The sequence below is a fragment of the Caretta caretta genome, chromosome 20 (genome assembly GCF_965140235.1).
Source record: "Caretta caretta isolate rCarCar2 chromosome 20, rCarCar1.hap1, whole genome shotgun sequence".
NCBI lineage: Eukaryota > Metazoa > Chordata > Testudines > Cheloniidae > Caretta > Caretta caretta.
Window position 1 is genome coordinate 18,494,864 of NC_134225.1, and position 17,693 is coordinate 18,512,556.

The 17,693-nt window shown below is 54.4% G+C and overlaps 1 protein-coding gene across 1 annotated transcript in view; it reads left to right on the forward strand.

Annotated features, from left to right (window-relative positions):
• Positions 1-1,003: 1,003 nt before the first annotated feature.
• The window catches only part of PRR36 (proline rich 36), a 42,192-nt gene continuing 25,502 nt past the window's right edge, over positions 1,004-17,693 (forward strand). The window contains exon 1 of the mRNA XM_048832331.2: positions 1,004-1,274. The gene's annotated coding sequence lies outside the window, so the exon portion shown is untranslated. The remainder of the gene's footprint in view (positions 1,275-17,693) is intronic.

A 17,693-nucleotide genomic window follows, 5' to 3' on the forward strand; every position in this document is an offset into this window, starting at 1 on the left:
AAAGGGGGCGTCCGTGGGTTACAGTTTGTTGTGATAAGCCATAAAGGCAGAGTTATGAATGGACACTCCCAAGCTCCTCTTCTGAAGTGGTGCAGGTTTCTCTTGAGGTGGAGGCCTGAGAGGTCAGAGGCAGAGCGATCACTCTGTGAAAAGAGACAAGGTGGGGGAGGGAATGTCTTTTGTTGGACCAACTTCTGCTGGGGAGAGAGCCCAGCTTTCCAGCCACACAGAGCTCTTCTGCTAACCAAACCAACCCGGCTACAGCAGACAGACAGAGGTGCAGGGGGATAGAGAGATGGACCGATTTGTGCGCAGGGGTGACTAGACAAAGTAGCCTGTGGGGATAGACAGGCAGACAGAGAGGTGTGTGTGTGTGGGGGGATAGACAGGCAGACAGAGAGAGGTGTGTGTGTGGGGGTAGACAGGCAGACAGAGAGAGGTGGGGGGGGTAGACAGACAGAGAGGTGTGGGGAGCGGGGGATAGACAGGCAGACAGAGAGGTGTGTGTGTGGGGGGGGATAGACAGGCAGACAGAGAGAGGTGTGTGTGTGGGGGGGGGATAGACAGGCAGACAGAGAGAGGTGGGGGGGCGGGAGGATAGACAGGCAGACAGAGAGAGGTGTGGGGTGGGGTAGACAGGCAGACAGAGAGAGGTGGGGGGGTAGACAGACAAGACAGAGAGGTGGGGGGAGCGGGGGGATAGACAGGCAGAGAGGTGTGTGTGGGGGGGTAGACAGGCAGACCGAGAGGTGTGGGGGGGCGGGGGGAGAGACAGGCAGACAGAGAGGTGTGGGGGGAAAGACAGGCAGACAGAGAGAGGGGTGTGTGTGTGTGTGTGGGGGGGATAGACAGGCAGACCGACTGTGGTGCGGGGACAGGATAGGGAGCCCCTTGCTCCCCCAGGAAGCCCTGGCAGTGAAAGGGTTACACGCCCGCTCCCCTCCCCCCGGCCCATCGATCCAGTAACCAGCTGCCCGGCGCGGGGGCACCAAGCGGCAGCACCCGCCGGCTGGCGAAGATAATTGACCAGCCCCTGGGGGTGGGGGGCGGGTGACATCATCGCTTTAAACCCCAGCCTGCCCTGCCATTGGCTAAGGAGCTAATTCAGCGGGGGGGGGGCGTGTGTCCTCCCCGCCTGGTCCCCTCCTCACCCAGTGGGGCTGGGGCGCGACTCGGCACCGCACGCCCGGGCCGGGAGCCGCCGCCAGACAAAGCCGGGTTTGGACGGGGGCTGCAGCAGGTGGCGAGAGGCGTTTCCCCGCGGATCGCAGCAGGTAACAGCCAGGCGGCCCTTTCCCTGCGGCCCCCCCCCGGCTTGAGCTGAGCCCCCCCCCCCAGGCCAGTCCTGGGCTCTCTCTGCCCCCCCCCCCATCCCCACCCCGCCGGGTTCCCGGCTGGAGCGGAGCTGCGGGGGAGGTTTGTTTTGATGTAGCCGGGTGTGAATCTTAATCGCCCAGCAGGTGCAAATCTCTCAGCTGGGCTTGGGGGGGGAGCCAGCGCCTTTGTTAGCCGGGGCGGCTTGACCCACCTCGCTTCTCCCCCCGCGCTGCGTCTGGCTGGAGCTGGCGGTGGGTGGGTGGCGCCCTAAGGTGGGGCGAAAGGGCTCTAAGGGTCACCCACTGCTCCGAGCCCCCTTTGGCAGTGGGGTCCTGTATGTTTTACCCTCCCTGGTGAGTACCACGGATGGCTCAGGGAGTCGTACCCCATGGATTCCCGACAGCTGACTGATATCCGGGGGGTTTCCTAGGTCGCCTTGGGGCTGCTACTCTGCCCATCAGAGAGGCCTGGGGGTGGGAATGGGGTTTGTAATGGAGGCCCAATGTGTCTGGTTCACTAATGCAATGGGGGGGAAGCGCGCTTCGCCTGTGGCTGTTTAAGGGTGTGAAGGCTGAGGGGATGGGCCTGGCAGTTCTGAGCCAGGCGTAAAGCTGCACCCAAAGTGGCTCTGGTTTAGCCCCTCCTGGGGCTCTTTCCAGGAGAAAAGTGCATGAGCTTTAATTCAAGGGGTGAATTTTAAACTCCTCGCTGCCAGCCCGGGCGGATGGGTGTGGAACCATGGCTAGGAAAGGGGCTTGGGAGAGCCATCCGGGGCCGACCCTCCTCGTGTGACCACAGCTCCCGCCAGCAGAAGTGTCCCAAGGAAAGACCAAAGCAACAGGCTTAAGCTAAATCTAAATCAGATGCTCTACGAGGGTTGGCAGTGATGCATGCGGGTATGTCTACACAACAGCTGCACAGGGGAGAGGGAATAAGCCAGACCAGCATCAGTGAATTTAAAACTGCAGCTGCACTAGGGGTTATGCTGATATGAGATGACTTTAAAAAGTCACACATAAACAACTGCCTGGTTACACAGTCCCAAGCGACTGAAACAAATCACCTGGTGAAGGCCCATGGGAACACTCTTTAACTAAACTGGTTTAAACTAACACCTGAGGAACACCATCTTTAACCTACCTCATGTAGCAGAGCCCTTGGTTAAAATTGTGCATTCACTGGGCTGAATACGGGGGTAAGTGAGTGGCAGTCTCTGGCCTGGTTAGACAGGAAGCTTGCATCTGATGAAGTGAGCTGTAGCTCACGAAAGCTCCTGCTCAAATAAATTGGTTAGTCTCTAAGGTGCCACAAGTCCTCCTTTTCTTTTTGTGAATACAGACTAACACGGCTGTTCCTCTGAAACCTGTCATAGATGCTCCAACAGCCCCTTCTGGTCTTAAAATTGCTGTGTGGGTTGGCCAGGGCTGTAGGTAGTTGGATTAAATTAGAGAGGCAGCGAATCCTCATCAGAAATTGACAAGATCATGACCAACCACTGTCTTAAGTACAGAAGGGGATTCACCCCCATGCTGTGGTCTCCAGTGTCTGGTCATTGCATGTGGGACAAACGCTCCTCTTTGCGAGGAGGGGAATTGCCTAACTCATCTTTCAGAGGAACAGCCCTTGTGGCACCTTAGAGACTAACCAATTTATTTGAGCATGAGCTTTCGTGAGCCACAGCTCACTTCATCAGAGCTGTGGCTCACGAAAGCTCATGCTCAAATAAATTGGTTAGTCTCTAAGGTGCCACAAGTACTCCTTTTCTTTTTGCTAACTCATCTTGTTCTGTGAATGCACAAGGGTCTTGGTATCTCTCTGCTGAGATGAGTAAAAGACGCTCCACCCTGGATTCTGTCTGTGGATTAAATCCAGTTTATAAACTAAATGGCTGATCCATGAATAATTAGTTTATTGATTGGTTTAAGGGAGTAGCTGCCAGGTTGGAATGGGATTATTTAATTTCAACCCCACTGCTGAGAGAGACTGAGGAAGGTCCTGTTTTGAGATGTCTCTTCCTCCCCACTGCACCCCACACAGTGTCCCTTGATGCCAGGGAAGCTGTCATCTTGTAGGGCTCCTGTTGTGAAGGCCTCTTGGGCAAGGCCTGTGTCTCTGAGCAGAGGCACCTGGGGAGCAAGAGGATCTGGTGTCTCCAGCCCCCGCCCGACTGGTATATCCTGATCTGTCGGGCACATTCTGCCCCGGAGGGGGAGGGGGCTTTGGGAGCCCACAGTAAATGCAGGAATGTCTGGCCCTAGGCCACTGGCCTCCGGACAGTCTGGCATTCTGGAACCTGCGGGACGGGCTGGGGATTAGGTGGGATCTAGCTGGTGGCAGCAGTGTGTGTGGGGGGAGGGAAGGGACAGCAGACAGCGCACACACCCCCTTTCCCCTAGGGTTAGGGGTCAGTGCAGATCAAGATTCAGCTCTTATAGGGGTGTGCGTGGAAGCTTATCCCACCATTGTTCAACTTCTATCCAACCTGTGGGTACACGGGGTCTCCAAGGCTAGCATCTCTTCTCCTCCCCCACCTTCCATGCCGTCATTGGGTGGGGGAGTTGCCTAGAATACCATAGGCTGACACATTACCATGCTTTCCCCCCTTGTCCTTGGTGAGAAGAGGGGGTTTACCAGTTGCATAGGGCCAGAAACTAAATATTTCCCAGCATGGTCTAGGTCTTGAGATGCAGCCACCTCTGGGGATGGTGTGGCAGAATGTCTGGGTTCTATTGCCAGCACATAGCTGGATGCAGGTGGGGGGAGGGAGGGGCACTGAACCCCGTGCTCTGCCTCCATGCCATCCCCTGGCATCTTAAGGCACTTGATGCTCTTCAGTGTTGTGGTTTCCAGCTATTTGCCAGGTCTAGAACTAGGATTGTTGGTGGGGTGGGAATGATCCCCTCCCCCCCCCCCAACCATAATAGGAACAACTTCATCCTATGATGACTCTTATCTGGAGTGGGCCACACCTTGGGGTGCATCTGGGCTCCCCTTCCAAACCATCCTGCCAGAGGTGGAGATGAATGGGGTGGGGATTGACCCTTTCATTGCAGTGGGGTGAGGTTTTCCCCACCTGAAAGGGGAGCTGTGACCTAGAGGAGAAATTGCTGAGCTCCTTCCAGGTGCTGGCAGGACTTGTCTCTGCTGCATCTCTCTAGGGTGTGTCTACTGCACCTGCCCCCGATCGAAGTCCCTGCTGGATCTGAGGCTTCCCCCAGCATGGTACAATGGCTGTACCCAATGCTGCCCTATAGGGTGTCCAGATGTCCTGATTTCATAGGAACAGTCCTGATATTTGGGGCTTTGTCTTATATAGGTGCCTATTACTCCCACTCACTGTCCCAATTTTTCACACTTGCTGTCTGTCCACCCTACTGCCTTGCCACGCTCTGGAGTGGCCGAGATGCCATGTCCCAGTGTGTTGGGGAGAAGTGCCTGGCCCCCTAAACTCCACTGTGTGCTGTGCTGGATCTGAGTCTCTTGGTTCTCCTGATGTGTCAGAATCGGCATGCCCGATGCTGCTCAGAAACGGCCACGTATGGGAACAGAGCTGGGAGGCACTCTTGGCTGGCTCTAGAACCTGCCTGGCTGGCTTTTGAGTCTCTGTCCCAGCCACCCAGGTGAGGTGGTCACCAATCCTCTCCCTCTGCTCCACTTGCCCAGTCAGCTGCTTAGTGTAGACAGCAGCAGCTCCCATGCATGCTCAGGCCAGGATTTAGGGTGACCCCCAGTGGTGGTGCTAGGTAGTGCAGGCTGGCAAGCCTTTGGAAACCTCTGGGTCAGTCAGCCTCACTAGAGACTCATGTGGCCTAAAACCGCTTCCCCCTCAATTGGAAACCAGTGTCGCAGGAGAAGGCAGCTGCTGCAGCCTGGGTTCTATCCCTGGCTTTGCCACTGGCTCGCCCTGGGCAAATCTCTCCCCCTCTGTGCCTCAGTTGCCAACCTGCAAAAAGGGGGTGAATGACACTGACCTGTTTTGGGAGGTGCTCTGAGATCCACTGACAGAAAGCGCCAGGAGTCTGAGCATGTTCTGCGAGTCCTTGTACAGGGGACTCACCACAGACAGAACAGAGCCCTGCTCTTGGGTGGGTGCGTGGGTGTCTCCTGCCATGAGTTCAGCTGAGAAGCCCCCGCCCCAGCCTTCAGAGCCCAAGCTGAAATTTCAAAGCCCAGTCTATATCAGGAGTGGCCAAACGCTGATGCTCCGAGCCGCATACAATAATCTTCAGAAGTCTTGCGGCTCTTGAACAGGGGCAACCTGCTAAAGCCCTTAGACCCACTCCCCCCGTAGGGCAGAAGCCCCTAGTCGCACCACCCTGCCGCAGGACAGAAGCCCGAGCTCCCCCCCGTACAGACTGGTAGGCTGAGAATGGGGGCGGCCTCTGCAAGCCGCACTTTAACTGTAAAAGAGCTACGTGCGGCTCACGAGCCCCAGTTTGGCCCCACCCAGTCTACACCATTGTCTTTACAGCATTGGCGCGAGCCCTGCTGGGCAGAGACGGACATGGGCTGGCAGGCTCGGTCCGGCAGGCTCCGGAATGCAGTGTAAACATACCCATAAAGGCCCCAGGGACCCTGGGGATCTTCTAGTCCGGCCTCTGTAACCCAGGCCACAGGCCTTCCCTGGCCTTTGAGGGGGCTGGAGCAGACCTAGGAAAACAACTGATCCTGATGTCAAAACATGCAGTGAGGGTAGGTAGGCTGTTCAGGGGTTGATCCCCCGCCCTGCTAACTGCAGCCATGATGGCTTCTCAGCGATCATTGATTGAGCAGCATCTTTCCCCGGCAAGCCAGGTGCCTGGGCAAGGGGCTGTTCCCAGGGAGTTCAGTTGCGTATCCAGCACACAAAGCCAAGTGGGGGAGAGGCAGCTCGACTTTGTCACTGCAGTTATTTGAATAAACAAAACAATCTGGCAGGGTATTTGCCTAGTCAAGGCTCCCAGGAGGATCTGTGAGATGCTGCTGAGGATCAGCAGGGGAATATTGACCCATGCCAGCATTTCCGGGATTCTCCCAGAGCTGGGAGTAGCAGGGTGGGGGATCTAGTGGGTTTAGGCTGGGGGCACCAGGATTCCTGGATCCTCTGGGAGGCGAGTGGAGCCTAGTGGCTTGAAGCTGGGGGGCAGCAGGATTCTTGGGTTCTCTGGGCAGGGAGCAGGTTCTAGTGGATTAGATCAGGGTGAGGCTGGAGAGCCAGGATTCCTGGGTTCTATTACTGGAGTGGGGGGGGGGGGGATGGGAGGGAGGCAACTACTGCTCTTCTCCCAGGACAAAGCACAAGCCAGGAATCCGTGGAGTGACTCCTAGGCCTTCCCCTGTGCTGTGCTTGTGACTCAAAGGCATCTGTGGGAGGGTGGAATTGTGACCCTCCCATTCTTAAACAGCAGGTATTTTGCTAATGGGGAATCCTCACCAGTTGTTAGCAGTATAGGCCATGACACCTGGCTATGCAGTTCAGATTCCAGCCAGCAGAGGTCACTGCTGCAGGGAACACTAGTCAGCTTGTAGCAATAGCCGGGGGGCAGCAGCCTGAGCAGATGGATGTGTGGGGCTGGCTCTATGACTAGACTTCATGGCACTGTGTGGGGGATGGATCGGTGCATGGGGAGCAGTGCCTGTCTGGCAGCAGCTGCCTGGCTCAGCTCTGATCCAGGGATGTTTTCTTTTGGTTGTTTCCCCTTCTCAATGGATTTTCTCTCTCTCTCCTGCACCGCCCCCCCTCCCCCCCAGCTGGGGCCATTCTTATGCAAACAAGGGCTGGGATAGAGAAAGCTCTTAAAGGGGCCATGCCCCCTTTTGTCCAAGTGTGGAAGCAGGCGCTAAGCTTGGACTCTGCCTCTGAAATGCACTGGCCTAGAAGGCCTTCGGAAAGGGAAGAAATACACAGATCTTGTTTAATCCTCTCTAAATCTAGCTTTGGGGGGGGGAGATCCTGCCGCCCCAGCCTTTCCCAGCAGGAGGTGCTGTGGGGAGCAGGGCAGAAGCCCTGTGCAAAGCTCTCACAGCTGCTGTACATGAGGACAAAGGGGGTGTGGAGCCCTGGCACCCCAGTGAGGCCTGGAGTGGGCAGTGCCCAGGGCTGCCTGGGGTGTGAGCTGGATGAGGCGGCTCACTCCAGATCGTCTGTGTTTGCACGGGGCCAGTCCAATAGCAGGTGTGTGTGCCCAAAGCGGGGTGTTTCAATGGGAATGCAGGCAGCTGTATGGAGCTGGCTTCCTTTCCCCCAACCCAACCCACTCCGGGCTGATGTTGGATCCAAACCGCTGGGTGGAAGGGCTGGTGTCTGCCAATGCTTCAGCTGGGAGGGGGCAGCCCCTTCTCCCTGCCCAGAGGGGCTGAGGCATGTCGGCTGCAGATCTCTCTTCTGGGGGACTGGGATGGGGAGGGGAGTGGTGTCTGCTTTCTGCGAGCCTTGAGTGAGGTCTGGGGTCACTGGCTGCGGGGGGAGATCCAGGATCCGGAAGAGGTGGTTACAATTGGGGTATTTGGGGGGGATATATTGTGAATGAAGAGTCCTATGCTTAACTTCATAAACTGTAGTTGGCGGGGTGTAGTGGATCGAGCTGGGCAGCAGGACTCCTGTGTGTTGTGAGGTAGCTCGCAAGCTACCATTACGGTGCCCGAAGGTGCTACGGGGACCAGGGCTGCATTGTGCTAGGTGCTGTACATAGAATGACGAAGGCCTCTGCCCCAAAGAGCTTATAAGAAGAGACTGCAGGTGGATACAGTGAACAGACTGGGGGAGGGGGCTTAGCTCAAGCTCCCAGGGAAGATCTTGCTGAAGCAAGTTTCTGAAAGCACCAATTCCCATCCCTGTGTGTAGGAGCTAGACTAGCAGTGTGTTAGTAACAGCAGGATTCTGACCTGCTTGGAAAGTCTCTGCCAGAAAAACACTGACTCATTCAGCTGAGATCCTGACCCATTTAAAGATCCTGCGATGTCCTGGCCATGCTCCAACTTGAGCAGTTTCCATTCTGCCTCCCCAGTCTGCCCCTTCCTCGTCTTTCTCCACCTGCAGATGCAATAGTCTTTGCTTCCTGTGTGAAACAGCATGGTGTTAAAAGCAGCCACAGCTGCGCTATGCCCCAGAGCTGGCTGCATCTCGGCGGTTGCTTTTTGTATCATTCTGCTGTGCCGACCAGCCTAAACTGCTGTTGGACAGAAGTGGAGCTACGTGCTCGAGCCAAGCTGTGTCCTAGGTCCGTTTGTGAAAGCGCTGCTTGGGGTCTCACGAAAGGAACCACCTGTTCTGAGACTGCTGGCTGCTGAGCTAGAGGCGAATCACCCTTCGGTGGTCTGTAGCATAGGGCTTAGGACACATGGTTCTGAATCTATCCACTAATGGGCAGTGATGCACACACACGTTTTTCTAGTTCGTAGAAATGGAGGGTTGGAAGGGACCTCTGCTATCTAGTCTAGCCCCCTGTGCTGAGGCAGGACCAAGTAAACCTAGACCATTCTTGATCGGTGTTCGTTCAACCTGTTCTTAAAACCCTCCAGTGATGGGGATTACAGAGCCTCCCCTTGGTCCCCTGTTCCAGTACTTCACTTCCTAGTTGTGAGGATAGTTTTTCCCAATATCTAAGCTACAATATCTCTCCCTTGCTGCTTATTAAGCTGGTTCCTTCTTGCCCTTCCCGCAGTAGACGTGGAGAATAATTGATCACTGTCCTCTTTATAACAGCCCTTAATGTATTTGAATACTGTTATGAGTTCTCCCCTCTCTCAACCTTCTCTTGACTAGGCATGTCCAGTTCTTTCAACCTTTCCTCATACAGCTTAGGTTTGCTAAAGCTTTTATAACACTTCCCCCCCCCCCCCTTCCCCCTCCCCAATCTCCTCTGGACTGTCTCCAGTTTGTCCACGTCTTTCTTAAAGCGGGACACCCAAAGCTGGACACAGTACTCCAGGTGAGGCCTCACCAGTGCTGAGTAGAGGGGGACAGCTACCTCCTGTTTGCTATATGCAAAGTTTCTGTGGATGAACCCCAGAATATTCGGCTTCTTCACAGTCACATCATTGTTGGCTTGTGTCCAATTTGTGATCCGCTCTAACCACCAGGGCCTCGTCGGCAGGACTGCTGCCAGTCTCTTCTTCCCCAGTTTGTAGCTGTGCTTTTGATTTGGCCTCTCTAGGTGTAGTACTCTGCACTCATCTTTGCTGGCTTTCACTTGCTGAAGTCGGAGCATGCCAGGAACGCCCTGAGCATCCTTTCAAAGGACCCCCTATAGAAACAGGAAGTCACAGTAGAGCATTAGCACTATTAAAATTAACTCTGCTTTTATAGTGTTTATTATCAGTAGATCTCGAAGGGCTTTGAAAAGGTCAGTCTCATCGAACTCTACAGATGGGGAAACTGAGGCACGAAGGGGCATGCTGTGACATCACCAGGGTACAGTCTGGACTGATGGACAGCTGTGTCCCCTCAGTTCTCCAGCCTGAGGTGCCTTTTACACTGCTTCACTGAGAGAGCAGCCACTCTTGGTGTGCTCTCTCACAGCCTTTTGCATGTGCATTGCTTCCAGTTATACTGCATGTGGGCTCCAGCCAGCCACTCTTGAATTATGCTGCAGGGCAACACCAGCAAACTCCCAGTCCCAGGCTTCCCCCAGAAATGTGCATCTTGCACTGCCCAGCACCCTCCTGGACAACACAAGCTCATATGAAGTTGGTTGTGTTGTCAATAAAAGGTGATTATGTTCAAATCCTGTTATCTCAAATGGAGTTTCCCAAACACTCCAATCCAAACGCACTCGTTTAGATAAAACAATGAAGCAAATGTATTAACTAGAGAGAGAATTTAAGTGATTACAAGTAATGAGGCATGAAAGTCAGAATTGGTTACAAGAAAATGAAAGCAAAACACAACCAATGCCTAACGTAGACTTTGCTTAGAATTCTCTTAGCTTGTTCTCTCACTGCATATTCCCAACGTTTTACGAACTCAGTCTCTTTCAGACAGGATCCCTCCCACAGTCCAATGCTGTTTTCCTTGTTCTTCAGGTGGTGGTGAGGCTGTGGGTAGAGATGAAGGAGGAGAGAGAATTTGGGGTGTTTGCTCTCCCTCCTTATACGTTTGTCTCTTCTTTGAGAATCCTCTCCAAGTCAGGGGGAGTCCTGTCCACACAATCCCCCCCCCCCCCAGTGTTCCTTTGTCAAGGTGTAGATTTTCGCCCACATCCTTTTTCCTGTCAAAGAATGGCCACTTAGCCAGGTGGTGGGTCCATTTGATTTTGTTGACACCTTGCTGAGGCATTGGCTGGCCTTTTTTTCTCTGGGGAACTGTTTGTGAGTGGTCTTCAGATTTGGAATATGGCTTAGTAACATCATACAGTAAGTAGAATCTTACAACTTTGCATACAAAGTTGCCACACACTTCACCAGGACAATAATGATCAGCAAATTGAGTTTTCAAATGATACCACACAGGGCCTCCTCTTTACGAGATCTAGCATAGCTCTATAAAAGAGGGGTACAGACTTTCACATGTGCCCAAGGTCATCCAGCAGGCCAGTGACAGAGCAAGGAATAGAACCCATGGCCTCTGGATATTGGTGCTCTAGGCAATGTTGCTGATATAGTGTCTCAGGCATGGAGTGTGCTGGTGTCAATGGGGTCTGAGCCAAACTCCCTGCAAACGGTGAAGTTCTGATCTGTGTCTGAAGTTGGCCTGGTGACATTTAGACCTGGGAGGGGAAGAATTCGCCATCTTGGAAGAGGCAGGACTGGGAATTCCTCTTGGGGAAGAAGAGTGTTTAACACTTTCTGCTTTCCCATATATCTACATAGATGCAGATCCGTTCTGACCCCAGGGGCATGGTTCTGCCCTGGGTTGGCCTCTATTGAAGGGTGAAGTGATTAGTCTAGAAGTACCTACATGGGGAACAAACATTTGATACTGGGCTCTTCAATGTAGCAGGCAAAGGCCTAACATGATCCAATGACTTGCAGCTGAAGCAAGACCAATTTAGACTGGAAATTGAGTGTATGTTTTTTAACTGTCAGGGTAATTAATTAGCCATTGGAACAATTTACCATGGGTTGTGGTCGGATTCTCCATCACTCACGGTGTTGAATCAAGACTGGCTCTATGAATGATTGTGGGGCAGTTCTCTGACCTGTGCTATACAGGAGGCCAGATTAAAGCCAGAAGGAACTATTGTGATAATCTAATCTATGAATCTGATTCCAACCCTACCAGCTGGGGCTGTTCAGAGGGGAGATCAATGCTAATTGTATAGCACCCCAGCAGAGATCAGGGCCCTGCTGTGCCAGGCCCTGCACAGACACAATGAGAGAGGGTCCCTGCCCCCAAAAGTTCATTATCCAAATAGGATGAAAAGTATTATCCACCCTGGCTTAAAGGTGGGGAAACTGAGGCACAGAGCTGCCGTGACTTGCCCAAGGTCACCCAGGCAGTCTGTGGCAGAGCTGGGGTTTGAACCCTGATCTCCTGAATCCCAGTGCCTCAGCCATGGCCCTGCCCTTTCTCTAGCTTGGTGCTGCCTCGCCAGCTCCGGATCTGAAGGGGATCTGCGGCTTTGGAGGTGGGGTGAAGAAATGGGGGCACGGCTCGCCGACACTGCTTAGCTTTCCCTGAAATCCGATCAGGCTTTTGGCCCGCCCCTGGCTGGCACAGCAGAGTGCTGTGTGTCTGAGCTGTCTCGAGCCCTTCCGCAGAGCCTTAAAGATGCTGATTGCTGCATCTAATGAGGAGTTAATCACTAGCAACCTCCCGGTATCTTTCAACCCCAGGGAGCGGGAAATAAACAAAGAGGGCAGCTGCCATCTTGAGGAGTGGGGTGGGGGGAGCTCGAGGAGCAGAATGGCTGGGGCTCAGAGCTGTGAGGCAGGGCCTGGACACGCTAAGGAAGCTGGCTAGACCCATGGGCAGGGAAGCCGCCATCTCCGCTTGCGGGAACTATCCTCCGTGAACTCTGGCTGATGGTGTGTTTCGAGCTTGGGGCAGGGGCAGTAGGCCTGAACGTGACCCGTGGGATGCTTGTGTCTCCCGGTTTTAAACGGGCCTGGGGGGGCCTGCTTTACAAAGGAAATGTCCAGACTCCTGAAACTGACGAAACAAACGGATGCCCCCCGGCTAAATGTAGCTTTTGCTTCTGGCTCTTTGCTAGGCAGGAGTCCTCCTGCTACGGTGGCTCGGAAAGGAGTGGCTGTGGCAGGCTTAGCATTCAGCAAAGAGCCCCAGGGAGCTCGCCCAGACCTCAGTGTGGGCCGGTGGCCGAGAATCTGCCCCCTCCAATCAAACCTTGCCTGGATCTCAGTGTGGCTTATTGCCGCTTAGCCTCCTGTCCATGGGGAAAGCAGTGGGCCTTCTGCCCTCTGGGCCCAGCTGGGGAGGGAGTGACTGGTGGGCTGGGACCTTGGGGGCTAGGAGGGGGTGGGGGGGACACTGTCCAGCTGGTGCAACCCCCTCCTCACAGGCCTCCGGGTCTGATTAACTTCCTCTAAACTCAGACAGTTAATAAAGCCACCGAGCTGGTTAAGGGGCCCCATTGTTAGCCATATGGTGCCTCCCAGCACTGAGTTGCAGGGGGGAGCAGGCTGGGCTAGCAGCGGCTGGTGTCTATTGACTTGCTCCCAGCCAGGCCATAGTGGAGCCAGATCTGTTTTCAGAGTTCAGAGTAACAGCCGTGTCAGTCTGTATTCGCAAAAAGAAAAGGAGTACTTGTGGCACCTGAGAGACTAACCAATTTATTTGAGCATGAGCTTTCGTGAGCTACAGCTCACTTCATCGGATGCATACCGTGGAAAGTACAGAAGATCTTTTTATCATACACATTGTAAGGAGAGTGATCGCTTTAGATAAGCTATTACCAGCAGGAGAGTAGGGTGGGGGGAGAGAAAACCTTTTGTAGTGGTAAACACCCATTTTTTTCGTGGTTTGTGTGTATAAAAAGATCTTCTGTATTTTCCACAGTATGCATCCGATGAAGGGAGCTGTAGCTCACGAAAGCTCATGCTCAAATAAATTGGTTAGTCTCCCAGGTGCCACAAGTACTCCTTTTCTGTTTTCAGAGTGGGGCCAGCATAGGCCAGTGGGAAGAGGAACAGACCTGGAAGCTGGGACTCCTTGGTTCTACGCCCAGCTCTGGGAGGGGAGTGGGGTCTTATTGGCCAGAGCATGGGGGAAGGGGGCAGGGCAGGGAGTCCGGACTATGGGGTTTGACCACTGCTCCTGCTGTAGGGCCTTGGGCCAAGTTGCTTCGTCTTTCTGTGCCTCCATTTCCCCAGCTGTGGTTACCCAGGGCTCCTCTCTGCCAGGGCTTTGAGATCTAGGGCTGAAAAGGCCCTACAGGTTGGAGGCTGAGCCCAGAGGACAAGGGACCTGCTACTGCTACCAGCCATAGGAGACAGGTTTCAGAGTAACAGCCGTGTTAGTCTGTATTCGCAAAAAGAAAAGGAGGACTTGTAGCACCTTAGAGACTAACCAATTTATTTGAGCATGAGCTTTCGTGAGCTACAGCTCACTTCATGCTCAAATAAATTGGTTAGTCTCTAAGGTGCTACAAGTACTCCTTTTCTTTTAGCCATAGGAGAGCTGCCCTGGCTCTAGTAGCAGGAGCCTGCGGGCTGGTTCTCCTCCTGGCTTTGCAGGAGTGGCTGGGCAGGCACCAGGCCTCTGTCTTTGTCCATAAGATACCACTGGGTTGCACCCATGACCCCAGGTGCAAGGGTCTGCAGCTCTGTGGCTGGGAGCAGCGCTTCATGCCAGCCTGGAGGGGACAGCAGAATTGATGCCTCTGGGGCTATTGGTCACCAGAACAGGGCAGCTACTGGCCATAGGAGGAGGGGGTGGGAGCAAATGCCTTCTGCCTTCTCCCTGGAGGCAGCTCCCCAGGCACTATGGGGCACTGCACCCCATTTGGAGTGTGTGTGTGGGGTCGAGTCTTGGATTCCCTCCACTAAGTACTTGCAACTCCCCCAGTGGGGGCTCCACTCTGATTTTTTCCTCCCACCCCACAAGCACCACCACTGCTGGTTGTCCCAAGCATGGGGAATCTCCCTTAGCAGTATAGGGCCTATGACACACAGCAGAACAACTTTGCTTCCAGCTAGCACAGGGTAGTGGTGAGCAAATGGGATCATCAGACCCATGTAGGTTCCTCAGTGGCTCGTATGACCGGCAGAGACTGCTGTGACCCATGTGGTGCGCACTCTGGGGCAGACTCTCAGGCCAGCTGTGCAGAGATGCTGCTGCCACCCAAACTTGTTGTGTCTCATCCTTCCCAGCATGCTCTGGGAAGGGATTTTGCTGTTAAATCCCTCTGTGGCCTTAAACCACCCGAAGTGCTGTGGGAGCCTGTAACTGGATTTGGGGGTAGGGATTGGCAGGGTGACTAGATCTCTGCTGGGGGGGGGAGCACGGGGGCAGTAGCACAGATCTGTTCTCCCCTCTGCACGAGCAGAGATCTCTGGGCATGGCGGGAGGGCAAGGCTGCTAGATCTGTGCACGGGTCTGTCTGTAGCAACAGTCAGGCCGCGTCGTCAGCTACTCCCAAGGAATCTCCTCTTTCCACCCAGCCCCTGCGGCTCTTCCTGTGGTGCTGTGTGTGTGTGCACACAGCTTGTGGTTCATGAGCTCTCCCACCCCACTGCATCATGGCTGCTCGCAACTTCATGGCATCAGCAGGGCGAGAACTCTCCCCCTCCTGCGCCTAAAGCCCAGCCCAGCCCACTTGGGCTGAAGGAGATCTCCATCAGCAGCGCGGGGCCTGTGGCACACGATCGACCAGTCCCCATTGTAGCCAGTAGAGGGCAGTGTTGCACATAGCCCTGTGTTTGGCTTCTGCATGAGCCATGGCTCCAACCCCCTAGTTCCATAGGATGGTGGGGTCTCCTCCAGGGCCGGGTCAGGCATGGCTGGGGGGGAGGGGACAGGAAGACTTTGCTCTCACTAGGAACAGCCTCTCTGGGTGGCCCTTGGCATCAGGCTACCGAGCCAGCACAGGGGGCATGTGAGGCTGCTCTGTGGCTTGGGGGTGGGGTTTATGTAATGTTTAATTAGTGACATAATTGTGCCTCTGACCAGCACTGGCCTGGAGCCCTTCCCAGACTCTGCTCCTTCCTCTGACACAAAGGCAGAGACCCTCTCCTGGATGGGGGTGTGTGGACCCACCACATGCTCATTCAGGCTGACTTTGGGGTCCCTGTGCTGGCAGAATGGGCTCTTGGCTCTGATCTGTCACTGTGTGTGACACAGCTACATAGACTGGGACTGCTGAGAGCAGAGGGTCCTCGAGAGCCCTGTAGCAGAGAGGATGCACAGTGCAATGGTTAGAGCACTAGCCTGGGACTCAGAAGACCTGGCCTGACATGCCAGATCTGCCACAGCCTTCCTGTGTCACCTTGGGGGAGCCCTTCAGTGCCTCAGTTTCCCCACTAGTACTATGGGGATAATAACCCTTTAATGTAAGGATAAATACCTTCCAGATTGAGACACTCAGCTACGGTAGTAAAATAAATCCCAGAGCTACCTAGAGATTAGGGATTGCGTTGCTTTAACTACACATCTTGTGCTTAGACAAAGCCCTAGGATGGATGCAGTTATATCTGTTTAGAGGTGCTTCTACTGATATAGTTATACCTGTACAGGAAGGCGAGTAAACCATGTTGGAACAATAATCCCTAGCGTCTTACAAAGGAGACCTACTGATGAAAAGTGCTTTGGGGGTCCGTGTCACTAGACCCATTTTACAGGTGGGGAAACTGAGGAACACAAGTGACTTGGCTGAGGTTGCCAATTGGGGAATAGAACCCAGGACTCGGGTCCCAGTACAGTGCTGTAGCCACTAGGCAGTGCTGACATCTTTATACCAGTATAAGTGTCAACACTAGGGGTTGTACTGGATATAAATGTTAAAAATCACCCAGCCTCAACCCACATAGTTATCAGTACAAAAACTGGCTAGAGCAGGCCGAGCTCTTTTCAGTGGGCAGCAGATTAGAGCAAGAGCCAGCAGTGTGTATCTGCAATAATTAAAAAAGCCACCTGGTTTTGGCCCGCTGAGGCAACTCCAGAGTAGGTGGGGAGAGCTGCTTCCTGGAGGTTAGAAAATATCGGAGTTTCTTGCAGTTGACAAAGGAAGCTAAGAACTCTCTTCTCCTCTGCAGGCCACTCCTATTTCCCCCTGCCGCCACCACCCTTGTGCTGACTCGGCGACAGCTCGAGGGGAGGAGGGTAAACTTTGCCTGTAAAAATCCTAATTCCAAGGCCCAAAGGGATCGTTGGGATTGTCTAGTCTGACCTCCTATATGCCACAGGCCGGAGAACTGCCCCCAAACCATGCCTAGAGCCATCGCTTGGGTACAGTGAATCAGGGTGATCGCCCTGAGCATTGCATGGGGAGGTGAGGCGGGTGGTGAGCAAGCAAGGTGAGGGGGCGAACAGGGAGGTGAGTGGCCGGGGGCGGGGTGTGTGAGGAGGAATCCCCCTACCAGAACCTCTCTCCTGCCCCTCGGCAGGCCCCCGCCAATCAGCTCCTCCCCCTCCCTCTCAGCATCTGCTGTGGATCAGATGTTTCGCGGCATCAGAAGGTGCTGGGGGGGAGGGGAGAGGATCGAGGGTGCAGTGTGTTTGGGGCAGGGGGTGGAACTGGGCAGGGAAGAGGCGGGGCAGGGGTGGGGCCCTGGGGAAGGGGGGGGGGCGTAGCCAGGGGGAGCAGATTAGAAGCTTGGCACCTACGTCCTGGGCGCTGCACGCCCCTAGGGCTGGCCCTGCCTAGAGCAGAGCGTTCAGAAAAACATCCAAACTTGACTTAAAAATGGTCCGTGCTGGAGATTCCAGCATGAGCCTGGTAAATTGTTCCAGGGGTTAATTCCCTTCCCTGTTCAGAACCTTGGGCTTTATTTCCAGCCCGAATTGGATCGGGTAAGACCTTTCGCTGCTAGATGGAACAGCCCGTTGTCATTTGTTCCCTGTGTGGGCACTTAGACTGTCGTCAGGTCACCCTCCCTGCTTCTCTTTGCCAGACTAAGCAGATACAGTGATTGAGCCCCTTGAGCCTGAGCCATGTTGTCTGATCCTTTAATCCTTCTTCGAGCCCTTCTCCACCCCTCTCTAATTTGTCAATACCCTTCGTGCATTGTGCACACAGCACTGGATGCCGCAATTCAGGGCAATTGCACCTGTATTTCCTCCTCTAGGGGCCAGGAAGGGCGCCCGCTCAGTTTCAGGCTCCTGACCTGTCCTGGGTGGACATACTCACCCCATCCCTTCGGACTGGCCTATTGCTGGGCTTCCCAGCAACCCGACTCTATTGTAACGTCCTCCACAAAAGACAGGTGGCCTAAACAGCCTGTTGTGTCTTTCTCTTCCCAGTTAACCGCGTAATTGCCCCAGTTAAGCCACCACTCAG